This window comes from Pogoniulus pusillus, chromosome 1 (genome assembly GCF_015220805.1).
Source record: "Pogoniulus pusillus isolate bPogPus1 chromosome 1, bPogPus1.pri, whole genome shotgun sequence".
NCBI classification, from domain to species: domain Eukaryota; kingdom Metazoa; phylum Chordata; class Aves; order Piciformes; family Lybiidae; genus Pogoniulus; species Pogoniulus pusillus.
The window spans coordinates 10,282,707-10,310,428 of NC_087264.1; the positions used below are offsets into that span (position 1 = coordinate 10,282,707).

Genomic DNA, 27,722 nt, shown 5'->3' on the forward strand with positions numbered 1-27,722 from the left:
GGGAAGAATGGAAGTTTGGCCAGGGGGTTAGGAAGCAAAGGGAATTAATCAGAGAAACGGCAGAGAGGCTAGAGAGAGAAAAAAATGCAGTTCGGAGCTCCCCAGCAGGAGTAGTGCCTTATATATTTGAATTCTTGTTCTTATACATCTCAGCAAGCCTATGAGTGAAGTAGACATCACCATTGTTTTTCTTTCACAGCCTGTGATTCAATCCTTCTCACCAAAATATTCTAGCTAGCTTCAAACTAGCACAAGTAGGAACAAAGGCTCAGGAACTTCCCAAGGGGAAAATATTAAATTCTTCTCATGGTATAAAATGCCAACTTCTTTTCTCAAAAGTGGTGTAACATGCCCTGCTCCTCACTTGGGACAGAAGTCAGTTTCTGTATGACTTTTAAATTCTATGGTGTTGTTGCTTCTCTAACTTTAAAAAACACTAACATACTAACCTCATTCTGGTAAAGGCTTCACCTGTTGCCTTTTCTTCCTTTAATACTGAGAGATTTCTCCTCCCCTCTCCCCAGGTCTGAGCAGTATGAATTTTTTTGATGAACACATCTTCTGCTACCTGATCTGCTTACTTGTCTTCGTTTGCCCCTTCAAATTCACTCATCCCCTTGACAGAGACACATCTCTTCTTTCTATAGACAAAAGCAAATAAGCAAGTTTTCTTTTGCTTTTTTGAATAAAACAAATGCCAACTATTTCTTCATACTCCATCTTGGGGGTTGGAACTAGATTATCCTTGTGGTCCCTTCCAACCCTGACTGATTCTATGATCTTCAGCTCTGTCCCTAGGTGCCCAGGGAGTAAGTTCTCTACATACCTCCACGTCACTGTCAGGATACCTGGAAAACACTTGACCTCAGGTTAGATGGTACCACATGGCTCTCCATGTTCAGTATTCATATGTATGCTTAGTTATCTTCAAAATTAATTAGTTTATGCAATCAGCTGTACATTGAAAAGATGCTCACTTGTTGCTTACATCCTGCTTTGAGCTGCTTTCCCACAAGGATATCACAGAATCACAGGATCACAGGATGTTAGGGGTTGGAAGGGACCCAAGCTGATCATCGAGTCCAATCCCCCTGTCGGAGCAGGACAATACTATCTAACACAAATCACAGAGGAACACATCCAGGAGGCCTTGAAAGGCCCCAGAGAAGGAGACCCCACAACCTCTCTGGGGAGCCTGTTCCAGTGCTCTGTGACCTTTACAGTAAAGAAGTTCCCCCTTGTGTTGAGGCAGAACATCTTGTGCTGCAACTTACACCCATTGCTCCCTGTCCTATCACAGAGAGCAAGTGAGCAGAGCCTGTCCCCCCACTCTAGGCCAGCCCTCAGATATTTATAAACATTTATCAAATCCCCTCTAAGTTTTCTTTTCTCCAGACTAAAAAGCCCCAGGTCCCTCAGCCTCTCCTCATAAGCCATGCCCTCCAGTCCCCTCATCATCCTCATAGCCCTCTGCTGGACTCTCTCCAGCAGATCCCTGTCCCTAGCCAGTGCCCTTTTGCCCACACACTTATTCAGTGCAATTGGGATGATCACCAGCTGCAATCCCTCTGACTGCCATCCTTCTCTTGTGCTGTAAACTGATGAATTCTAATCAAAGTACCTCAGGGCATTTTACGGTCTCTCAAAGTCACTTCCATATTGCTTCATCTAGTGCTCTCCCTTAACAAGTATTTCAAATTGGATGATAGCACTAGAAGGTTTTACTCAAATACAAGTAGTACCCATTTTCTAGCCTTATTAAATCATAAAGCACTTGATTCATTTCCAAGGATTAGGTCCAAAATATCCTCTGGCTATATTGACCATTCAACAAATTGCATTATGGAAGCAGTGCTACACTAGAGTAGCTCTAAAAGCCTGCCTTCCTTGGACTTTGCATGGTTATTATTCCAATCAATACAGGAGTGATTCAAACCTCCAAGGCTTCTTTTAGGTGCTTTTCTTATGGGCATAAACATTTCAAAAATCATTTTTGTGAACCACCCTCAGGGTGTCTAGCAACTAGTCTTTTCATCCATCCACTTCTTTCCATACCACCTCTGGTTTATGGGACACAATACACATCTCTTGAGAAATTCTTTCCTATCCTTCACTATTACTGCTTGCCATCAGAGTCAAGTTTGTATTCTAAATCTCAAAATGCTAGATCCTTCCTGGTTGGTTGGCTAAATATCACACCTCTTTAAATATTAATTCATTCAAAACTGATAGGCTAAGGCTACTGAGAACTAAGAACTCTCCAGTTCCCATCAGACACCAAGAAGATATGTACTTTGATTCTAGCCAGGAATATGGGGGTTGTTTCCTTTACTTCTATAAAATTAAAGTTTCTAATAGGAAGAAAAATCAGTGTTCTCCACAATCCATCATCAAAAATTCCATCACTCAAATTTATGCCTTGATGCCAGTCTACAGCACAACCCCCACCATATCCCCCCAAATGAGGCTTATTATAACCTGTATACTGCAGGGGTTAAGCCAGATACAATCCAGTGGAATTTCTATTCAGCGCTCCAGATAGTGTGTGACAAATTGAGAGAGAAGGCAGGGGCACATGAAGGTTGCACTAATTTCAACCAACTCTTTCCAAGTCTGTGAATGCCAGAAAATGATTGGATCTCAAATTTCATCATGTGTGTGAGCATTGCTTTATTGTGAACATTTACATTAGCAGTTTAATCCCTTTAGGAAAAGAATCCTGAAAATTGGTTTCAAAATGTTCCCTTCATTAAATCTGTTGCAATTTCTCTTGAAATAAATGGTGCAGTCTGAGGTAGGGAGATGAACTGTTAGAAACATTAAATAAGGACCTCTCAACCCTTAAAAGGGAAGAAATTGTACTGTACATTTCCCAGATGAACTGTTGCGATATTTTAACATCATTTAGGGGAATAGAATTTTAAGCAAAGGCTGGCAACGTGTACCACATGTTTAAAGAAAATCAGCCACAAAATAAGGGGCTTAAAATGTGCAAGGAAGCTGCATCCATATACAGACACTCGTGGTTTTTTCTAACCCCTTTTTCCTGCCCTTTATGGTAGCTTGCTCACTGTACTCCACTGTGCTGAGAGACAGAGTAATGTTGCAGCACCATGGGAAATCTGCCTCAGTTTTCTGCTGCAGCAAGTTTCCACCTCAGAGAATATTTTGCAAGATTGTCCTAAGTCTTGATTCCTTGCATCTCATCCACTCAGTGTGTCCTACATGGGCAGCAAAGATGTGATTTGTACGAAGGTCAGCAACCTATCCATGCAATGCAGGCACATGCACTGGATACAAGATCAGATGTCAGCTGTAGAATTTCTTTGGGAATGGTGCTCTGGAGGGACATCTTGTGAAAAGCAAATTTGGTCCAGCAAAATTTACTTCAATTGATTTTTTTTTCATGCTTACCTGGGACATCTTAACAAGCAGTTTCTGTGTATTCTTAGTAGCCTACTTGTGACTATGTCCTCAGTCTTTTCAAACCAAGTAAAAAGCCAGCTATGAGCTTATTAGAATCATCTACTATTTCATCCATCAGGTTAAGCAAATTCAAATTTTCTCAGATCTGGCTTACACTATAAACATGCATGTGGGGACCATTGTAAAGGATCTGATGTACTTGTTGCTCTATCATCATTTCTGAGTATGATAGAGCTCTAGTCCCTTTCCTGAAATTATTACCTAACTGAAAACTTGATTCTCTCAGGTGCCAGAACATTTTGGGGTGGTTCATTCTCCCCAACTCTCCCAAAACACTCAACCTAGGAAAGTTCTGAAGTTGGCTTATTCTCTGAACAAGTTTCTATTCTGCTTAATTCATAGTTTCCAAGTGCACTGAAAGGAAAAACATCTCAGCACTTTAGGGGACACAGTCTCAAGTTGTGCGGGGGAAAGTATAGGCTGGATGTTAGGAGGAAGTTCTTGACAGAGAGAGTGATTTGCCATTGGAATGGGCTGCCCAGGGAGGTGGTGGAGTCACCATCCCTGGGGGTGTTCAAGAAAAGACTGGATGAAGCACTCAGTGCCATGGTCTAGTTGACTGGACAGGGCTGGCGGATAGGTTGGACTGGATGATCTTGGAGGTCTCTTCCAACCTGCTTGATTCTATGAAATCTTCTTCTGTAAGCAGAAATTAAGAATAAGCTTTCTCGGGTCTTCTATGCAGCAATCTGGCATGCTGAATTGAAAGTGTGATGATATAGAAAGAATGGCTTTTGTAAAGTCTGTTTTGTTGATGAAATGTCCTTTTGTCTTCTCTACTCAAACTCCCAATGATCTATGACTTGTTGGGTTTTTTTCAAGCTACTTATGTGTCATTAGAACAGAATTCCTCTTAAAAATATGTCTGACAAAAAAGCCTATCTGACCGACACAGGAAAGTCAGGTGATAATTTCTGAGTGAGTCTAAACTGGGCCATGGAAAATTGGTCTACAGAGGAGGAGTGTTTGGTAGTTCTACCTTCAAAAAAGAATTACTGAAGTGATATTACAAGTAGCAGCACTCGGGAAGCTTTACACTCCTCCAGTTTCACTGCTATGATAGGACTCTGGAAATAGGAAAGTAGGAGTGAAGTTATAGTAGTAACCACCACAATACTTGTGGCTTCATAAACCCCAATCGAGAGGGAACAATCAATCTGTTGGAAACTCCCCATGACATGCACCTCTGTTGCCTCTTGGCTAAGAGCAAACACAGCATGTTAACATTGCTCACAACAAACACCCGTGACTTTAAATCTGGGAAGGTTAAAAACTTACATTGACCTATTTTATTCTATGGCACAGATGCAGAGCAATATTGATAAATTAAAAACAGAGAGGATAGCACTGAAACCAAGTAAGGTTTTCCACAAGGTCATCGTTCTCTACCCTCTGGCATCAGTTGTTTAAAAAGGCAGTCAGAGAGAGAGAGAATCAGTTTGTGTGTGTGGAACTGACAGAAAACAGAGGCACACACTGTTATGTTCTCCTTGGTGGGTGATCTTTCCATATTTTCAGAAAAGAAACCTTCTAGGAGGGGGTTGCAAAAATATTATGCAGAAATGCCATTTAGCTTGCAAAAGAATAAAAGCTTCAATACAACCTAGTTCCTGAAAGGACAGAGGGGAGCATTTGAACATTTTCTATTGTTCCAGTGAAGCATGTGGTTCAAGTTAAGCATTTACTTTTGTTCTTTACCAAACTACAGGCTCCTCATATGTCCTGTCCAATAAAGAACACCAAACTCCGACACAGAGTTTGTAGACTTCAAATACAGCTAAGAAGGTATCCCAAAGTAGGACTGCAACTCTTCAAAATGGTAATCCTAAAATCGGTGATGCACAATTAACAGAGCAGCTACACTAGTTCTAATCAAGGAGAAACAAATTTAGCACACTGTAATAGAAAATTCACAGCAAAGAAGGCATTATTTAAAAAGCAATTCATCCAAATTGATTGTATTTTATCTATCAAGTACTGCTTTTTAGTGCCAGAAGTCCAGCATTAACTCAAAAATGGCTGAGTCTGTGTTTACACAGACACCCAGTCAAACAATTAGGAACTTAATCATTAAAGAGTTTAAGACAGAAAACAGATGTTCCAGCCAATTTTGTCAGAGCTGGGAGCCTCTGAAGAGAGATGTCTGGATTGTTTAGCTTGCTTATTTCTGCAGCACCAGAGATCACTCTCGTTACTGTGTTCTGAAGCAGTAATTTCTGAATGATGATGCTGGCAGAACTACAAAACAAGAATTACACTAATCCAATCTGGATGTTACTAACGCATGTAAGACTGTCAGATTTTCACAGGTCAAGCAGGATTTAAACCCTGCTCCATTAATAAAACAGAGAGACCCTGGTCTCAGACTTCTTAAAGGGTCTTTGCCAAAAAAAGAACAAGAGTCCAGAGTGGATAACAATGTTTGTCCCACAACAGGAGCTCAAGGAAACAGTTTATGTAGATATGATTGCCAAGAGCCAAATCACTTTAAACAGATAAAGTTCATCTTATTCTGAACATTTGCAAAGCAATAACCTTGCTAACATAGAATGCCTCCTCGGGGCCTCTCCAGGTACATAAACTTTCACTGTATCTGATAAGTAACTGTCAAAGAACAATAAGCATTCTATTAGTCATGAACTGCAACTTCACACTAACATCAATGCCCCCCCTCCAAGATGTTGGATAAGGAGACCAAGTGTTGATACAAATCTCTGGATTCAAAATACAATCTTTTGGAGTTTGTTTGTAGAACTAAGCTGGAAATCCAAGTTAAAAAATATACTTTCAATTTTATATAACCTAGAGCAGCTTCAGGAACTACTGAATCCTCATTTTTCACGAGTTACCTTTGCCATGAGGAGAGCTTACAAGACATCACTTTTGCAGTTGAGAGCACTTCACAAAAGGTGGGTTTAGCCCAAATCCAGATTTCAGTTCAGCATCTCACACAGATGCTGGTAAAACCTCAATATAAAGATCATATTTACAGGCTGGGCAGTGACTGGCTGGAGGGCAGCCCTGAGGAGAGGGACTTGGGGGTGCTGCTGGATGAGAAACTCAAGATGAGCCAGCAGTGTGCACTTGCAGCCCAGAAAGCCAACCAGAGCCTGAGCTGCATCAGGAGAAGTGTCGAGGGAGGTGATTCTCCCCCTCTACTCTGCTCTGCTGAGACCCCACTTGGAGTACTGCATCCAGTTCTGCAGCCCCTATTACAAGAGGGATGTGGACATGATGGAGTGTGTCCAGAGAAGGGCCACACGGATGCTCAGAGGGCTGGAGCAGCTCTGCTATGAGAACAGACTGAAAGAGTTGGGCCTGTTCAGTTTGGAGAAGAGAAGGCTCCCAGGTGGCCTTCCAGTATCTGAAGGAGGCCTACAACAAAGCTGGGGAGGGACATTTGAGGCTATCAGGGAGTGACAGGACTGGGGGGAATGGAGAGAAGCTGGAGGTGGGTAGGCTCAGAGTGGCCGTGAGGAGGAAGTTGTTGAGCATGAGAGTGGTGAGAGCCTGGAATGGGTTTCCCAGGGAGGTGGTTGAGGCCCCATGGCTGGAGGTGTTTAAGGCCAGGCTGGATGAGGCTGTGGTCAGTCTGTTCTAGGGTAGGGTGTCCCTGCCCATGGCAGGGGGCTTGGAACTCAATGATTCTTGTGGTCCCTTCCAACCCTGACTGATTCTATGATTCTGTGATCTTTCTCAATTTCTTTGCAAATAATGACAAAAGGAAAGGCTCCTACCCTACTACCTGCTCAGGCAACTTATCATTCACCAGGATGACCAGAAGAAAAAAACAAACAAAAAAACTTTAAAAATTAAAACTAAGAAATGAGTGTTCCAAATAAACACATAATATACAATGACTGAAGGAGATTCCACGACAAACTGCCATTGCCACCATTCTGAGGGTCAGTCAACCTAGTGATGGAATGTTGGTCTTGCCTTCAAAGAAAAATAAAGTCAATAACTGTTTATTTATTCTAAGACATCTCCTTCAATTTAAAATGCACTTCATGAAAGTTGTGCTGACAGCACTTTGTTTTGTTAGCTTGAAAAGAAGGATTGTAGTTACAAGAAAAGTATTTTCTTGACAGAAATAGCAAAACATCCACTCAGCTTTCTTAGATTTCCTGGACCTTTTAGTAAACAAAGTAAATAAGCCTTTATCTTGCCTGTGCAAATCTAAGTAGACACTAGTTCAATACAGCTCTTTTAGATAAAATTAAGCCACAAGTTGTACGGAAATGAAAAGGTTTTTTCATTTCTGTGATGCTTCTGGCTCATTAGAACAATGATTTAATGAGTGCAACTCTGAGCACCAACATGGTAAATTAATGGTGATATTAGTGTTTAGCAAACATCAAACTGCCAAGGACAGGTCTGAACTTTAGCAATTAAACATTTTCTATCTAATGGCTTAGGCTGATTATTCAAGGCAAGTCTAAACTGGCTTTCAAGGCTGCATTTCTGACACATGAACTACTCAAAATTCTGGATTAATTGCATCTTTCTATGTATCATAAGGATGATATTTACTGTAGAGCCTCTAACATAATTCAGTGTACACAAAAACAAAATAAAAGCAAAGCAACAGGAGGAGCAAAGTAGGAAGTTTTCCTATTCATGTAACTTCCTCTGATCCAGTGGACAGCAATGTTTGGAAATGTGTGAGATCATAGACAATTATATGAATGCAGAGCAGCACTGGATAGGTAACCAACCATGAAAAGCATGCAGTAGCTAATAAAATGGATTCAGAGAATATACCCATATAGAGGAGTAATAATAAACACAAAAGCCTTCTTACAGCCCTTGATACAATTCCTACATCTTGAAACCCAGTGGAAAGAGTAATTACTGCAAAAAAAACACATACATAGAAAACAGGGGTAATTGATTCTTAATGAGCAAGGGCCTGCTGCATTTTATCTACTACCTCTTGATAAACCTAACTTTGTTTCTCCATCAGGAGGAAAGCTCCTGCCACTAAGTACAGGTAGGTAAATCTGCACATCCTCTGCTCACTTCATCTCCAGTCTCTGTTTAGCCAAAATAAACTGGCATTAGTTGAGAGAGGAGGCTTGCTAGCACAGTATCTGCTTGTTCACATCTGGCTTGCATCTGTCCAAATAAAACCACAAGTAGAGTAAGCATGTCATAATCTGCTCTGCTGCATAGGTCTACCAGTAGAACTTGCTAAAGGCAGCCCTTTCTCTGCCTATCTAATTAGGTTATTAGCCATTTCGAGCTCACAATGAAGTTAAATAGGAAGTCAAGGGCTTTAGCCACTTCTGGTTGTGCAAACACACAAGAGCAATAAAAAACAGAAGCCTTCAAAGGTGCTTAAATCAGAAATCTTTAATGGGTTCAGTCACCAGATTTCCCTGACAGCACAACTATAAGCTGTATAATTAGGAGATTATTAAAGACCTGGAAACAGATGAAAAAGTAAAAGATGTTATACCCTATTGAAATACAGCCAGAAATCTAACCTCAGGATTCCCATTAGCCACAATGACCTAGGAAAAAAAATGGAAATGAGTAGTTATACAACATTATAGCATTAAATTAGGATTCAGAGGGTAATTGGGGAAAAAAAATGGAACCACACCAAAAAACCCACACCAGGACAAGAGTTGTGGTTTTCCCTGATCAGCAGAAAACAGTCCCAAGCTCAGTAAGAGCTAGACCAAATTTGATCAGAAAAGAATCATATCCATGCCCTGTTACAAGACACCCAGTTAACTTTATCTGAGTGAGTCAAATTGCTGCTCACTAGAGTAGAAAAAAAAAAAATAGATGTTGCTGATATATCTTCTTCCAGGTCCTGAAGAAACTTAGCTGTGTTTATGCTAAGACAAGAAGCTCCTCAAAGCAAAAATGGTGACAAGTGTAACAAAACTCCTAAAGGATGGTTTTTGCCAAGCACTCCAAGCAACCAGCCAAATACATCATAAGACCTCCAGAATTTTGGATGTAGCATTCAGATCTACTCCACTTAAAAGGGTTAAATCATATAGGTTCAGTGAAGTTTCTAATAAATGTTCCATGGAAGCTACAACATTGAATGCATTGGAATGGGGGAAAAAAAAAGACATAGAAGCTTCAAAAGCCTAGGAAGTCTGAAGTAGTGCTAACATTGGGAAAAGGTTATATGGAAGAAGATGGGGAAGACCTGAGGGATAGGAGGGGATGTTAAAAGAAGGCAGAAGCAAGCAACTTGCTTGATGCTTCAATAATAAGTTGCATGCGTTTAAGTTCTAGTGCAGCATTTCAGTACACCACCAATCGCGTGAGCCCATGCACACCAGTCAGCAGACACCAGTTGCTGTATCTTAGATGACAAATCCACAGGTATAGATCCTTTTTCAAAGTCACATAGAATCATAGAATCAACCAGGTTGGAAGAGACCTCCAAGATCATCCAGTCCAACCTAGCACCCAACCCTAGCCATACAACTAGACCATGGAACTAAGTGCCTCAGCCAGGCTTTTCTTGATGACAACTCCACCACCTCCCTGGGCAGCCCATTCCAATGCCAATCACTCTCTCTGTCAAGAACTTCCTCCTAACATCCAGCCTATACTTCCCCTGGCACAACTTGAGACTGTGTTCCCTTGTTCTGTTGCTGGTTGCCTGGCAAAAGAGACCAACCTCCACCTGGCTACAGCCTCCCTTCAGGTAATTGTAGATGTCCAAAGTAAGAACAAATAACTTCCCATTTCTCCCCTCACTCCTCCATTCCAGGAATAAAAGCTCATGTGTGCTCTAGCCATACTGCAAGAGGCAAGAAGCATTAATTGGAAGGAAAAAAAAAAACAAAAACAAACAAACAAACAAAAAGAACACCAAAAAAACCTACAGAAACAAGACAAAGTCCTTTGCTACTCATACCAGAGAAGCAGTGGCTCGTGGAATGCACTACACATGCCTATACAGCCAGAGAAAGAAATTCACATGCACACAATCAAAATGCTTTCAAGTTAAGCTACCCAGATGTTTCTGTACAGCTGCATGTTAGTAATGTTCTGTGGGCAGAATGCAACAGACTCAACAAGCCCATCTTGCTGTGCAGAACATCTGCAGGAAAATGAAAGGCACAACCATAACTCATGAAAGCTAAAATTAACTTCTCTTGTGCATACTTTATAACTAAAATAGACAATATGCAAGAAAGAAGAGGGTAAGGTAACCCAGATGAAGAGAGAGGAAAGTATATCATTGCACTGGCTTTCAATTTGTATTGTAATTATGACTTTTTTTAATTGCTCTCACAACCCATTTCAACATTCTCTCCCCTCCTCATTTTGTTCTGTATATTGCTGATTTATGCTCCTTCACAGAGGAACTTAATCAGTTGGAAAACATCAAGCCACAAAGACTCTATAAAACCATGCAATACACAGGCTGGAATAGTAATGAATGTCTCTGCACAGAGGAGTTCTGTCCATGCAATTTCTATCCAAAGATGTTGTTCCATAGAAAGCTGATGACTTTAATGACATTTCTTATGACATTTCACAAGGATTATGATGACTTTTCACTCATTTTCAGAATGAAGGAGAATGAAACTTCGGTCCAGCTTCAGCTCACACAACAAAAGATACATTTCACACTGCCATAAAGAACAAGATTTCAATTTTCAGAATTTGTCCTCTGACTGAGATCTGTTTCTATTATGTAATCCAGACGCAGTGTTTTTAAAAGCAGAGACAGGTATTTGAGTACAAGAGGGCTTCAGTGACTCTCAGAAGAAAATCCAGTAACCTTCGTTACCGTGATTAAATGCTCAGACAGCTGCTCAAGTTGCAGACGTGGTATTTCTGATAACAGCATCAGAGATTACATCATCTACTATATGGAGCAGCTAAATTAGCAGAGTTGAATCCTTGCCAGAGATCTTCTGAACTTGAACAACCGAATCAGGGTTGGAAGGGACCACAAGATTCATCTAGTTCCAACCCCTTTGCCGTGGGCACCAACACTCTACCCTAGATCAGGCTGGCCACAGCCTCATCCAGCCTGGTCCTTAAACACCTCCAGCCATGGGGCCTCCAACCACCTCCCTGGGCAACCCATTCCAGCCTCTCACCACTCTCATGCTCAACAACTTCCTACTCACAGCCAGGCTGAATCTCCCCACCTCCAGCTTTGCTCCATTCCCCCTAGGCCTGTCACTACCTGATAGCCGAAAAAGTCCCTCCACAGCTCTTTTGTAGTCCTCCTTCAGATACTGGAAGGCCACAAGAAGGTCATCTGGGAGCCTTCTCTTCTCTGGACCAAACAGCCCCAACTCTTTCAGTCTGTCCTCATAGCAGAGGTGCTGCAGTCCTCTGAGCATCCTCATTGCCGTTTTCTGGACACACTCCAGCATCTCCACATCCCTCTTGTAGTGGGGGCTCCAGAACTGGATGCAGTACTCCAGGTGGGGTCTCACCAGAGTGGAGTAGAGAGACTGCTGCAGCTCTCCTGCAGATTTGTGAAGAAGACTGCAAGCTCCTCCTATCTTCAGATATTCCTCAACTGCAGGCAATTTCAACTAAAACTTCCACAAGCCACCACAATCTTCAGAGCTCAACTAGTGATAGCAACAGGGAAAATCTGAGCATATGCAACATAAGAATTAACTTGGTCAGGTTTTCTAGGCACATTTTGTATAGAAACCACTCCAAGGTTAGGGGTAAGGAAAGATATTTACTCTCGGAGAAAAGGCCTACAAATTTATTCCAACATGTTAGAAGGAGCATGAGAGGAGCTCAGGATTGTAGCTATATGTATGTGTCCTTTGGATGAACAGAACCCTCCTGGGTTAAAATTATGTTAGCAGGAAGTTCTTCCCAGAGAGAGTGATTTGCCATTGGAATGGGCTGCCCAGGGAGGTGGTGGAGTCACCATCCCTGGGGGTGTTCAAGAAAAGCCTGGATGAGGCACTTTGTGCCATGGTCTAGTTGACTGGACAGGGCTGGGGGATAGGTTGGAGTGGTTGATCTTGGAGGTCTCTTCCAACCTGGTTGATTCTATGATCTATGGTCTAGTATGATCTATGATCTAGTATGATCTATGATCTATGATACTCTGCTTTAACACCACAGTATTTGCCTTCTGAGTTACTTTGAGGCAAACTCTTCTCAGCAAGGAGTTTTGCAAATGGACCTTCATGCCCAGGAGACCAGCCAAAACCATATCTTATTGTCACTTAATCTTGAGCCTAAACCTGCTCAAGAAAAAATGCCTCAACTTCACTTGAACTCAGTCTATGCATTTGAGGCAACACAATAAAAACCAAAGATGCTCCTATAAGCTAGACTCCCCAGCAAAGACACATCATACAAAAAGATGGAACAGCAATCTAACAGCAACAGCAAGAATCTTAGCAGTTTCAATACCATGAAAAGTAACTGATTACAGGTCTAACTTCATTGTCTTTCACCAATATATATATATATATATATAAATCCTATTTTAAAATCTATTTTAAATTAAATTGCAGAACCTTAGAGGCTTGAGAAAAAGACTGTCTGAAAACTCTCAAGATTATTACCTATGGATTGCCAGGTCTTCAAATCACAATTAATGTCTTTTGCTCTCTGTTTTAGTGCTTAGCACTATTGTCATCACACTTCTCTTCTTATAGGATCTTGTTGAAATCAGTCCTCACCTGCAGCTCTCTCCCTATTGCTTCTCTCATCACACAGATCTGATCTTCAGCCCACTGCTTTCTCAGTAAATTGACATCTGCACTATGCACATTTGCACCTCATTTTTGTTCCTGCTATGAATGTCTCTCCCTCTGAAATCTTCCTTTCTGTACATCACACTTAATTTAAACTTGGTCTTTACAAAACACAAAATCCACCTTTAATTCAGTTTAATTTTAAAAATAAATAAACAAAAATCTCAAAACAGTAATTGTGCTGTCTTGTCTGTCTGAAGTAGAACTCAATGAGAATGAGTTTTCCCATGTCACAAAAAAAAAAAATGAGCTTTAGTTAGCAAACTACCAAGTCTTTTTATTCCCTTTGTTGTTTCTCAATGAGACAAAACAGATTGTTTCGTATCTTTGTTAAAACCAGGTATAGAGATATTTATCTCAGACTAGACAATAAGCCTTGCAAGTGTACTATACAGGAAAATCTCAGTCTACTTAATTAACAGAGCAATTATTTTAATTATCACCTAGATTAACCTTTTTCATATTGTGCTAAGGGCTATAATAGAGACTGAGCAGCACTTTACTTCCTTTCTCCCAAAAATTAAATTTGAGCTGGGAAAAACATTTCAGATTAAATATTTCATTCAGATGAATGAGTAGCCTTATGAGTAGTTGTGGCTTCAACAGACAACTGCTAAAGAAATTCACTTGGGCTTCTCCCCTACAGTTCCTTCAACTCAAGGGGGCCTCCATTAGCTCTTCCTAGCTAAATTTTGCTTGAAGATAGATTTCAGTCTTGACACCTCCACCCTGAATCTGGTCCTCACATAGCATCTTCACTGGTGTCTGAATTATATTTGCATTCTCCTTCATAATCACAACCCATGATATCCTCTGGAAGATCTTCATAGCACACAAAGTGCATGACTGACCTTGGTGGACTTTGCATGATTGCTAGAGGTTTGCATGATCGCTAGAGATTTCTTCAAACAGTTGGTTGAAGACAGACACCCTCTAATGAATCTTGCTTTTAGCCATTTAATATGGTGTCACCTTCAACTATCTGTTCCCACTCTTCTAGGCATGAGCAAATGGAGACTGGCCAGTATGAGTTATCACTTCTTGGCCTTTTGGCTAAGATTAAGTGTAGCAGCTGTTCTTATCAGTTTAATATCTGATACACTTGAAAGAGTGATTTGGCATTGGAATGGGCTGCCCAGGGAGGTGGTGGAGTTGCCATCCCTGGAAGCATTCAAAAGAAGACTGGGTGAGGCACTTAGTGCCATGGTCTAGTTGATTGGACAGGGCTGGGTGATAGGTTGGACTGGATGATCTTTTCCAACCTGGTTGATTCTATGATTCTATGATCAGACACTGGCCCTTGGTTTAGTGTACTATCTTAAACATCAGATTATATATATGCATATATTACCAAAGTTACTCTGAAACAAATCAAAGTACACCAAGCTATCTTATATCAATCATCTTATATACCAATTCAATAAACCTGTGTTACTGATATCCATTGTTAACAGTGGATGCCATGGAACAAGTATTAGAACACAGTATATTTATAGTCCAGATTCTCCACTTTTACTGTTTCCAAAACCAGAGGTTTCTTTTCTGGTTTAGCAGTTCCTGTTAGATGTCTTCCATTAATTTATCTAAGCATTCTTCTTTTGAAGTTTTTTAATGCAATTTCTCACCTGAATTCTACCTACAGCAAATAAAATAGTCATTACTAATCTTGCAAATACATATTTTATGTTGCTCTATGGCTGACATGCTCTTCTAATTTTTGTGACCATGTCATTTCAGCAAAATCTTGAGGACAAGAAAATTAAACCACAGAAAACAGAAAATAAACTGTATACCTGTATTTACTTGGAGGAGGAGAGAGGTAAAAGGCACAATGACTTGGAATCTCTCTGAATAGTTCAGAGTTCTGACTTTTTCAGATCAAGACAATTGAGAAATCATAGAACCACAGAATCAACCAAGTTGGAAAAGACCTCCAAGATCATCCAGTCCAACATATCATTAAAACTATAAGATCTAATAGTTCCACTGCCCTTTTCTGCAAAAAGCCTCCATTAAAAACAAACCTTGAAGCTTGAAGAAAAAAATAATTAGAGTTTGGGAAGGCTTTGGAAGCAGGGAGGTTTTGGGAGGAGACCAGGGAAGGGCTGTAAGTAGGCTGAATAGGTGAACAACACTTACCTTCAGAATTATCCTGAAGGATGCTGAATTCCCACAATTCCTGTCTCATCAGGAGCCTATGTTTCTTCTGTCATTTCCCCCTGGTTTAATTATCCCTTTCACTGAACTAGTTTGTCAGTATGAAGAGGACATAAATAAAACTAGTCATGGGCAATAAAGCCTTGCAAATCTTCCATTGTACTGCTCCAACTCCCTATCAGCCCTCTTAATTTTTAATTGAATGTTGCCATTAAGTGGTTCCCTTTATTATGCAGCCAGTGAGGTTTCTTTAGCATACAAATTCCTGTGCTCCCAGAATAAACATTACTGACATGACATTTCTAATTCTAATTATTTTAGATTATTTTCTATCAGCCATTAAAAATAGAGGGATTTTCAGTATTCAGTTAAGAAACAGGTCAATGGCCTAAGAGAGTCCTAGCAAATGCACTGAAGATACTCTCAAATGCTAAGCAATTGCTGCTGGAGGAAATGAGCATTATTTCTAAAGCTGCTTTCCAAAACTGCTGCTAGAGATAGCAGGATAAGCTGCTGTAATCCTAGGTCTGGAATCAGGAATACCACATCTTTCAAACTGCTGTAGGCAGTAACCAGGAGACCTTTCCCGCCCCTCCTTCCCCACGCTTTAAACCTGTTTCCAGCCCACTGGAGTGGGAAATACATGCAGTGATACCACAGCCAGTTTCTGCCACCAAACAGATGGTGGCTGCTGGAAGCCAGCAACAGAAATCCTAGTCACTGAAACTTTATTGGGAGAGTCCACCAGTGTAATAAATGTATTTAGATGAACTAATTAAATGGACACTTTTCATTAGTTAGTGCCATCTGTTAAGCCACAAACCCAGTGGAACTGCATACAGGTGGACACTCCTAGGTGGGAATGGGGAAAACATCATATAATCATAGAATCAATCAGGTTGGAAGAGACCTCCAAGATCATCCAGTCCAACCTATCACTCAGCTCTAGCCAATCAACTAGACCATGGCACTAAGTGCCTCAGTCAGGCTTTTCTTAAACATTACCAGGGATGGCGACTCCACCACCTCCCTGGGCAGCCCATTCCAATGTCAATCACTCTCTCTGTCAACAACTTCCTCCTAACATCCAGCCTATACCTCCCCGGCACAACTTGAGACTGTGTCCCCTTGTTCTGTTGCTGGCTGCCTGGGAGAAGAGACCAACCCTCACCTGGCTACAGCCTCCCTTCAGGTAGTTGTAGAGAGCAATGAGCTTCCTTTTCTCCAGGCTGAACAACCCCAGCTCCCTCAGCCTCTCCTCACAGGGCTTGTTTTCCAGGTCCCTTACCAGCACACTCGTCATCCCTCAATGCTTACCTATCTCCTACTCATTGGTAAAAAATTTCCTACAGAAGCCTGTATCTCTTTCAGCTCCTCAGGGCTTTAAGAGAGCCAAGCCAGTATACACCTGTGAAGCACAAAGCTCTGACATAAACACCAAGTCATGCCTGTGAATCATTCCTGGCAAACGCTCACATTTCCTGGCATGGCATTTTCTAGCAAGGTACACTATGATTTAATAATTGCTTTTCAGAGACACCTGTAATTTTCAGATGAACCAGAAGCTGTACAAAAATAAATGGATTAAAAGTCTTATTCTTAAGTACCGCTCACTGCAATTCTCCTGTGCTACCCTAAGCTTCTGAGACTTCTGGAAGCAAGCACTGCACAGAGGAGACTATTGCTGAAAATCAGATAGAAGCCTGAAAGGAAACATTTTCAGGAAAATTGAGGTTTCTTCAGACTTTAGTATACACAAAAGGTCACCAATAGTTTGTTTTTCACACTCTTATACATCACCCTTAGACACCTAAACAGTAAAGGCAACACAGACATCCAGGAAGCTGGCCAGTCAACATACAACAAGCTTTACAAACAGCAGAAAGGCCAATATGCTCCTATTTACAATATTTTGCAACCCTAACTTAATCATCTTGTTTATTACTTCCTCATTTTATAGCTCTGCTCTTTCAAGAGAGCCAGCAGCCAAAATTTCTTCTCTGTTGGCCAAAGGAGTAGCCAAGTGTCTGCTTACAAGCCAGTGTCAGTTACTGAGCCATAAGCAGCTAACAGGAGGTTGAGAATGTACAAGGTAGCAGCTGATGCCTTTCTACTGGAAAATTAGAGTTCAGTTTTAGGCACTCAAGGATTTATTCATTTTTTACATAGACTTAATTCATTCTCCAACCCAATTTGAAATTATTTCGTCAAATTTGGATTTAAATTAGGGCAGCCAGTGGAACTGCACTGATTTATGCCAGCTGAGGAACTGACTATATTTTAGTATTACATTCCCTTGTTCTTGCGCAGTAGTTAATGAGCAAGAATTCCAGCCCAAAGAAAGCTGATACTGCTGTGTAATTTCAAGGCCAAATAGAAGCATGCACATTGAAATTAGAAACCTCTAATTTAAAAAGCCTTCACAACACACATACACACCAAAAAAAGAGGATGATTTTTCCCAGTAAGCAAGTGTGCAGCTCTCAGCAGAGGGCCTTCAGCATTCAGCCAGAAGGCACTTCTATCTAAAGCTAGTCACAAGCATTCATACTTACAGCCCTGCGTAAATAATAGTGATGATTCTTGGATTCCTCCAGACAATACCTCTACAAGCAGCCAAACCTTTTGCAACTAAGCTGTATAAGATGGTAATTATTCATTCCCATTGTCTGAGATTGGTATATTGCACAGAAATGCAGTTCCTTTACATGTCTTTTCTGCCCTAGCACTGACTGCCAATTCTCTCCTTATAACACTGCTCCTGAACACAATTGTTGTGCAGATGGGTAAACAATACAGTAAGTCCATTCAAGTCCATCTTATCTGAATTGATGGTAAAGACTGAAGTCCAGACATCCACATTTAAAGACCATCTTAATGCCACTGAAAAGCTTATCTGGGCTCTTGGAAACCTTGAAGTCGAGCGTGCTATGAACAAATTTGCATTTGGACATAGTTGCACCAAGAGATATGCTGGTTGGAGTTTTTACTCCAAGAGATATGTTGGTTGGAGTTCTCATCATATGGAGAATCCAGTTATAACTTTTCTGTAGTGATGTTTCCATGAGGCAAAGACTAAGAAATCTTGATGAAGTTTATGCCCACTGTTTTGTCTAAGGTTAAGAGTCTCAATTTACTAAACTCATTAGGATCTTTGTCTAAGGATTTAAATTACATTTCAATCTGATTGACATTTTTCACAGGACTAAACAGTAGTCCTTTGAATAGAAACCCACTCCCAAGCATTAGTCTTCTTACAGAGATAAAAATTAAATCAATATATGCTAGGGAAAAGTGAGCATCCCACACAAACTGCTTTTTCAATATCCATCTCCCCTTACCCAGTCAACAAAGATGGAGCCTAATCCATAAAGAAATACAGAATTCTTAAATAAGAATAGTGCAGTAGTTTAAAAAAAAAAGGAATTCAAACTTTTTCTGGAAGAGCACAAAGTAGATTCTAGAAAACTTGAAGCAATTAAGATGTATGCAAAGTAGGAAGGTACTTCACCAAATTAAAATTTATTCAATTAGTTTAATCACATATTCTTACTGCTATGTGAATAGATACAATTAACCTTATAGTGCACCTAGAATTTCTAGTCAGCCTAAATATGGGGAAGGAATAGTAACTAAGTAAGATCAATACTGCATTTTCCCCTTAAAGGAGAATTGTTTTTCCAGTATACAAGAGAAATGCCAGTCAGCACACCTGCTTGGCAGATTTGTATTCCAGTACATTGCTTAGAAATGGTTGTTTTCTAACAAATACCAAAGGAAATGTCTGACTAAGTTGATTATCCAGGGTGCTATAAAATATTTTACATTCTGCTTCTACATTAAAAGAAACCAAATGCTTAAAAATCATAATTTCACCTTTACCCAGTGTGTTGCTTGCTGAGGATGCTTCCTTAGATATATAATCTGGCATTTTCTTTAAGTAGGAACCTAATTTTGGAACTCACCAAGGAAAATTAGGAGGAGTCATTAAGTCATAGAGTTAGTTTTCCCTCACTTGCCATTAGGGGTTCAGAATGGTGGCGTTAAACAAGACTAGTAGCTGAATTTCCTTATCTGCACCCTGGAAAATAATTACTATAAATTTAGGGGATATATCCCTAGCCTGGAGAAGAGGAGACTCAGGGGTGACCTCATTGCTGTCTACAACTACCTGAAGGGAGGTTGTAGCCAGGTGGGGGTGGCCTCTTCTGCCAGGCAACCAGCAAACAGAACAAGGGGACACAGTTTTAAGTTGTGCCAGGGGAGGTATAGGCTGGGTGTTAGGAGGAAGTTCTTGACAGACAGAGTGACTGGCATTGGAATGGGCTGCCCAGGGAGGTGGTGGAGTCACCATCCCTGAAGGTGTTGAAGAAAAGCCTGGCTGAGGCACTTAGTGCCAAGGTCTAGTTGATTGGCTAGGGCTGGGCGATAGGTTGGACTGGATGATCTTGGAGGTCTCTTCCAACCTGGCTGATTCTATGATTCTACAGAATCAATAGATTGGGTTTTTTAAAGAATAATTTTGGAAACAGCACACATAAGGGGTTATTGATATTTTAATGCTTTTCTAGTTCCCCATTAAAATGTCTCTTCACGTAGAAACATGTATTTTTAGTAGCTGCTGACTTTAACAAGCACAGGAAGCTCTTGCGTGGCAGCAACTTGTGACATTTCCAGCAGGCATCTGCATTTGCCAATCCTAGCCCCAAAAGAAAGTCAAATAGGTCTTCAGTCAGCCTGGTAAAGATAAAAATGGGATGATACTGGAGGTCTGGAGTATCTAAAGTAAAACCTAGGTTTAGAGACAAGTATGTATAGATTTTCACTTATGTGAACAACATCTGGCAATGTCCTTTTACTAAGGCACCAGCACGAAATTCTACTAATTTAAAATTAAACATTCTGCTTCGAATCTCAGTATCATCAGCTTTATCCTTAACCCATAAGGAACACAAGTCTCCTGGACTGCACAGCCAAAAGCATAGATTAAAATCTACTCTACAAATTATGAAGATCACATTTTACCTGTTACACTTTGAGCTAATTTCTTTTTACCTCCCATTTACATTTGATTATTGTTTTAGTCAAATAGCAGACCTGTTAATAGTTCAGTCATAACCAGCCCTGGGTATGAAAAGTCAGTAATGGCTCACATTTATCCCTAAAGATTAAATATGCCACTTCTGTGATGTTTAAAACCTGCACTGGCCAAAAGATCAAGAAGCACATTCCATTTTTCACCTTTCAAATCCTAAAGTACATCTATCAATGAGTCTTTAGCATTTGGGGAGAGCAATAGTTGATCGTTTGCAAAGATCATAAATGTATGCATTAAGAAAAAAAAAAACAGGAGGGGAGAAGAGGAGAGGATTACAGTGTAGAACTAAGGTGCAGCAACAAAAGGAGAAAGACAATTTTAGAATAGAAGTTAAATAGGAATGAGAAATATTTAGAGTAACTAAACATGCATAAAACACCAGAACTTGTTATCCCAACCAAACAGAAAGGCTGGCAGTAGAGATGGGGACCTGGGAATAGGCATGAACCATGTATTGGCTAATGTATATTGTAATAGCATTCCAGAAGTACTGGCAACAGCAGAAGCACAAGATGACAAGTAAGATCACTTGGCTAAATATGTCATTACAATACATGCACAGTTGTTCTATTATACACAGGCCACTAGATTAGTACTCATCTCCTAATAGTGTATGATTAGGTTCAACTGAGAAGCAGATACATCTGAGCAATGTGGGTGCACACAGAAACTACACAGGCAATGAAAAGCTACATGCACGTGGAAAATGGACAAACTTTGCCCTCTGACAGATGATGCACATGGATAAAGACAGAGTGATTTTTTTTTTTCCCCTCACCACATGTCAGGGTATAAAAAGGTGTATAAAACCTTCCATTTCTTGATTACACACAGCCATAAATACCAGCTGGTTTTAATTAAAAGGATGAAATGTCAGCATTTAACAAGGTTTAGAAAAACTCTTTATGAAAGAACTTCCATTCACCATTCTGTAATATGCAACTTGTAACGATGTACATTCCCTTGCACCACATGTAAAACTCATGTTTGTCAGCACAGCTATCTGGGGGTCCCAGTAATGCCTATCTCTGTTACCTAGCCACAAACTGATTGCTCTCCATTTGCTTCCATGTTGTTGCAGCCATTGCCTCTGAGCAATTTTGTCTAAAATGGTTCCTCTAGAGCAGAATAAAAGATACATTTTCTAATGTCTTAAGAAAGCTGTAGCTAGCCACCAGCTTGGCTACATCACTGATCAGCATTCCCTGCTGTAATAGTTGTCATTACATGAGCCTGCTTTCAGGCTTTTAGTTTACCATTAAAGTTTCCCATTAGCTCATATTTGAGACTTTCTTTCTTTACCTTTCTTTTAACTACTGGTTTTGAATGTTTGACAGTAGCAATAAGCATAAAGAGCTAAATTTTAAGGTGTAATTTTGTGCTCACACTGTTCAAAAGCAACTTTTATATAAATAATAGAAGCGGATATAGACCACATGAAAGAGCTAATTTTAAATCTTTTAAAGCAAAAATCAAAACAGATAATCTTGACAAATTAACCAAAGGCTGCAAGCCAGGTCTTCTGCAGCTGGTACAATAAGCTGTGTTATCCACCTTCAAACAAACAGACTCTATGAATCATGTTTTCAGCTTTCGGGATGTTGTTAGAAATGCTGTCATTGTTTCCATGACTTTGAAGACATCTGAGTGGTTGAACTACTCTTTCAAATTTCTTATGAAGAAGCTAACCCAGAAATCCAAGGTCCTAGCCTGAAATAAGGCAACAATGCTCTAAGATTAACACCAAATAAGAAGATTCAAGATAAATGCTGAAAAGCTGGAAATGCCAGTGTTTATTTTTAAGAGCAAAAGAGCTGACTCCACTCAAAACTTAGCCCATGTTACCACTTTTGCAGTCAACAAATAACATGATTTCACATGATGCTCAGAAGATGCAGTTGGGAGGCAAATCTTCAAGTCTTAACTCCCACTTTACCCTTCATTTTCAGGCAATTCACCCAGACACATAGAGCAAGTACAAAACAGGGTAACAAAATACTCAGACCTAGCAGCCAGCAAGTAGACGTTCACTGTTAACCAAGTGAGCAAAGCTTTGCTTTTTCCCTAACCTCCACCTGTGCACAACTGAGATTTAACCATGACAGTATAATTGTTTCAGGAACCTCTGATCCATTAGCCTCAGTGCTTATGGCCATGAGTTCTGCAAATTAACAGCAGGAGTGAGGTAAATCAATTACATACCACACAGAGTTACTCCTGCTTATGTGTACATAAATATGTGCATATATATACAGAAATACACTGGCACAGCCTCCATCATGAGCCACAAATTACTGAGAGCTCAGAGCAATGAAAGGAGGGAAAGGAGGGTAGCAGTAGCTACAATACTGTAGCACATTATAACAGCCCCAAGATTCCTGCAGCACATCAGCCTGTAATGACACCCTAAGACCACTGTATCCTAGGCAAGGTATATTGATACAAAGCACATACTACCTCCTTGTCCATAAGCACTCACTTTGGCTGATGAAATTCAACCACTTACTTGCAGAATCCCTAGCATGGTTGCCTTTATACTCACTAACTTAAACACCTGCTGAGTTTGTTTCTTCAATACATTTTTTTTTAATGGGGGGGGAAGACAAAAATATATATGTATATAAATTTAAAAGCAAACATATATATTTGAACAATATTAAAACCAACTTAAACATTAAAGCAACAGTAGACAGGAAATTATAAGCTAAGACTGCTACTAGATTCTGTCTGTCACTCGCATTGTCACCATAATCACTTCTTCCTGTCCTTTTCTCTAAATCATTGTTCCTTCCCCCTGCAAAACAGAGAAATAAAAATCAAGTAGTGATCAAAAACTTCAAAAGATCAGCAATCAGAAAATCATGGCTATTTTATCCTCCCTCCTCTCTGTTCCTTCTAGAATAAATAGCAGAGACTTGCTGAGGACCAAACAGAACTGGGACTCTGATTGCTTCTGATCCTTCAGTTGGAGCAGCAGGACAAAAATAAATAAACCCTGTCTTCTAGCTTTATGACCTTTGATTTTTGACATTGCAAGATACTCTGAAGAGTCATTTAATAACAAAATTTCTAATGTGAGTGAGAGGGAGTCTGATCTTGCCCTTTTGGTACAATAGTTTCTTTAGAGATGAGAATGTGTCACATTTCTGTTCCACAATATCACTTTCAGTTGAAATACTGCATGTTGAGCACCTCATATTACACTACTGCTCTTCCATAGAGCTGTCTTCGAAGACTGAAAGTTCTTCCTCTTGTGTTGCTATGACAGGTGTGTTAAATGTGTCACAGAATCACAGAATGTCTTAGATTGGAAAAGACCTTCAAGATCATTGAGTCCAATCATTGTTTTCACACTGACAAGTCCTTGACTAAACCAAATCCCTCAGAACAACATCTAATCACTATGAATTGCTATGGTTGGAAAGGACCACCAGGATCATTCAGTCCAACCTTCATCTCAGCATCCTTAATCACTAGACCATAGCCTAAGAGCCACAGCCACTCTTTTTTTAAACACCTCCAGGGATGGAAACTCCACCACCTCCCCGGGCAGCCTGTTCCAGTGCCTGAACATAGTGAGCAATTGATTCCATATCAAAGCAAACTTTGCTACTTAATTTGGGTATAACCCTGTAAATATTTTCCTTGTTATTTTGTTACATTTTAAGATGAAAGCTCCAATTTTAGACAAATTGGAAAGCCTTTATGTAAAAATAAAAATCTCATCTAGACAAAAATGGCTGAATATGATCCAAATTTGTGACAATTAATTTGGTTGGACTTTCAGAAGATTTGATGATTTTCAAACACAAATCAGTCCACATAATACAGTTCCTCATGAAGACTTGTTTGCAGATTCTTCTTCAAATGGCAGCCACTTTTGTTGGCCTCTGTTCTTTTCATATAAAATCTCTGTCAAAACAATGAAAACGGAGACAGATCCTCAAGCTGGTATAAACTGAAGTATAAACTAACTTCACTGGCTTCATTTATGCTAGACTGAGATTCTGGTGCTTCATTTCAACAGCAGACATTGCTGTTATGATCAGTTCAGAAAACATTCTGTAGAAGAGTACACAGAACTGGGTAAAAAACCCAGCAACACCACACAAAGAGAGGAAAGGGGAAAGGAGAAAGGGGAAAGGGGGAAAGGGAAAGGGGAGGAAAAAGAAGAGAGTAAAAAAAAAGAAGAAAAGAAACAGATATCATTATCTGATGTAATTTTTCCCAGTGTACTAATCCAACTCATTTTCATCAACAATTGTGTAGTCCTTGTAATATCCTAGAGACTCAAGCATAATAGTCAGTGGAAAATGGGCCACACCAATAACTGTTTGAACATTAGTGGTTTTGAGAGACCCACCTGCTCATCAGTTTGGATTATTTGGTCCAATCATCTTACTCTTCCCTCTTTTCCTCTGTGCAAATCTGACCTATGATGCATTTTAAAGGTCTAACTTTTAAGATACTTCCTAAAATTATTTGGGCATTTTTATTGGCAATATACTGGAGGAATCACAATAAAGCTTCACTTCTCATGAGGCTATCTGAAAGAAACAGCCCTTCTTTCCTCTCAGCAGCACAAGAGAGCCTCCCTGAAGAGCTTCTAGCTATTCTGCACTGCATCTTACAAGAAGGGGAACTGCTGTTAACCAAGCCTCTGCAGCTCCATTGTTATCAGCATCCAAGTTCTTTATTTACATATTTTCCCTTCATTTATTGCTATTTATGTTTACTCAGGTGCAAACTTCTTGATGTTTTAAAATGGAGACCTGCTTACCTCATGAAAAGATTTCTAGACATAGAAAAAAAAATGCAGAGAAAATTTATGTCAAGCTTTATATACATTAGTGTAACTTGAAGACACAATGGGCTCACTTTTTTCTTGTACATTCATTTTACAATACACAGACTCACAGTATTGAACTAAGGCTGCATGTAATTTCCCTCCCTACTGCTAGCTTTCCATGAAGACTTATACACATTACATCCTCCCAAGATGCTGGAAACCTTATGTTCTATTGTTAACACCCACTCCCTGTCCACTCTCAAATGCTGAATTGAAGAGACAAAAAAAAAATGCAGCAGGTAAACTCCAGCTTTCATTGCTAAAACTAAGGCTTGTATTAAAACTCTTCAAAATAATTATTCCCATTTTAAAACCATGGATGTGTTGAAACTGCTTTCATATTAAATAGTAAAATAAAACAACTCACAAACCCTTCATCTACAGATTGCATTGAAATCCAAGTATAATGAAATCTATTGTAATCGAATACCTGCTCTCCTTCCTATTTCACCAAGGTCAGCTGAGTTACTGTCTGCTGTGAAGTAACTGTGCAGTCTAAATAACTGCAAATGTTTAAGGAAAGGTGCCAAAAACTTTCTCACCCACCAAAGAAATGCTTCTGAAACTCTGCAAGTGCAAAACAAAAGTATTGTAGATGTACCTTGTAGCTAGCATCTGACGTATACTACATTTTCACCTTGGTAAAAATACAAGAGCAAAAGAGCATAGCCAAGGGGTATAATTTTCTCTTCCTTTGTCACATCCTAAAATGTTAAGTACATGTTCTCTTCTAGCAATCCCCACACAAAAGGACAAAATGAACAGCAGTGAACTTCAGTTCATTAAATGTCACCCCAAAATAGGTAATTACCATATGAACATTAAACTGATGCACTCCTCTCCTTACGAGGTTCCCTTTTACTAGCTAAAGGTATTACCAGATCTTAATTGGTGTGGAAATGAAACCTCCAGGAGCACAATCCAAAGACTGCCAATATTTCACCTATCCACTTATTCTAAACAATGTTCATAGAACTAGGCCAAAATAAACCTGAAAAAGAAAAAAAGACTTGCTAAGCACATGTGCACAGAGCATGTGTTAGAATCAGAACTCTATGCTGAACTTTGAATTCATGGCTATACATGAAGTCTACATGAGTCGTTTCAAAGACAACAACTGCTGTTCTGTTCCTCTATGGAAAGGTTTACTGAATCCCTGTTTGCATCCTTACCCATGAGCTTCATGGCTGAACAGATACCACGAGCAATGGTATCACAATGAGAGGGGCAGCAGTATGTTGAAGACTAAATGAAAACAGGATATTGGCAACCAGCATCAGCTGAGCAGTTGAAATCAAAAGCTAAATACAGTTTTAGACCGTGCATTAATCCAGCACTAGGAGAAGGGATAAAAGCCATGCACTTCAAGTTCTTTAGAAAATGTATCTCTAAAATTCAGAGCTATTTGGAGACAATCTGATTTAGCTTCACTCCAAAGAAATACTTAACAGGAAATCTCTTTTCTATGATAGTTCCTTTACCAGCTCTTTCCTGAAATATGGGAAAGGGGGAAAAAATCCTTGAGGAGTTGACAGGAAATCATGAGAATGGTTGGATTCATTTTACTTCAAGGGCAGCCATAAGAGAAATCTTAAAAGTAGGTATTGAAAGTAAAAGAATGGAAAGTATTCCAGTCCAGACAGGTCAAATCCACAGTACATCATGTTATTTTTGCTCTGGGTGTCCAAGTCACTTTTATTCCTGCATAAACTAACAGAAAACTCATTTTTCTGCTTATGTAGCACTTAAAATAGAAAGTAAATACCTAAATAGAAGGTAAATAGAAGGTGATATCAAGAGACTGAACAAACCCTGACATGTTAGAGAGGATGATCTACATTTACTTTCAAATACTCATCTATACCATTCCAAATGGAGAGCAGCTGAAGTGTACAATGAATGAAGATTCCTCACCCAAAGGAATTGAAGAATCTGAAGTTGTTTCAAAAAGAAGCAGATGTCTGTAAAAACACATATAAATGTTCTGTAATTTTAAGGTCATGTCATATTGTTGATTTCTTCATGTAATCCCCCTGTCAACATGGAGAAGTTACTTGAAAATACACTACCATATTTCCTATTTCTATTCCACTCTGACAATAATTTTCCCAATTTTTGTCCAAAGATGTGTCTCATCCACAGTCTCACAATAGACTATTAAACTTGGCACTGATAAGCTCAAACAGGCTTGGTGCATTTCAGCCACGAATCCCAATGTAAGTTGCTTGTCCCTGTTCCTCACACCTGCTTTCTGACAGACCAGAGGGGGAAAACAGGACACCAGGCTGTTGTAACAATTTGGGGGTTTTTTGAATCCTCAGTATTTGTCACAAAGACATTTAGTTGTTGGGAGAATCACTATCATCATACTAAGTTGGCAGAAAACTGTGATTTCCAATTT

The 27,722-nt window shown here is 39.8% G+C and overlaps 1 long non-coding RNA gene and 1 other non-coding gene across 3 annotated transcripts in view; one reads left to right on the top strand and one right to left on the bottom strand.

Annotated features, from left to right (window-relative positions):
- The window catches only part of LOC135180494 (uncharacterized), a 132,166-nt gene that overhangs the window by 87,145 nt on the left and 17,299 nt on the right, over positions 1-27,722 (bottom strand). The gene's annotated exons all lie outside the window — the stretch shown is intronic.
- Positions 14,251-14,438, top strand: LOC135181160 (U2 spliceosomal RNA). Its single transcript, XR_010304767.1, has one exon. It is a non-coding gene; the product is annotated as a U2 spliceosomal RNA (small nuclear RNA).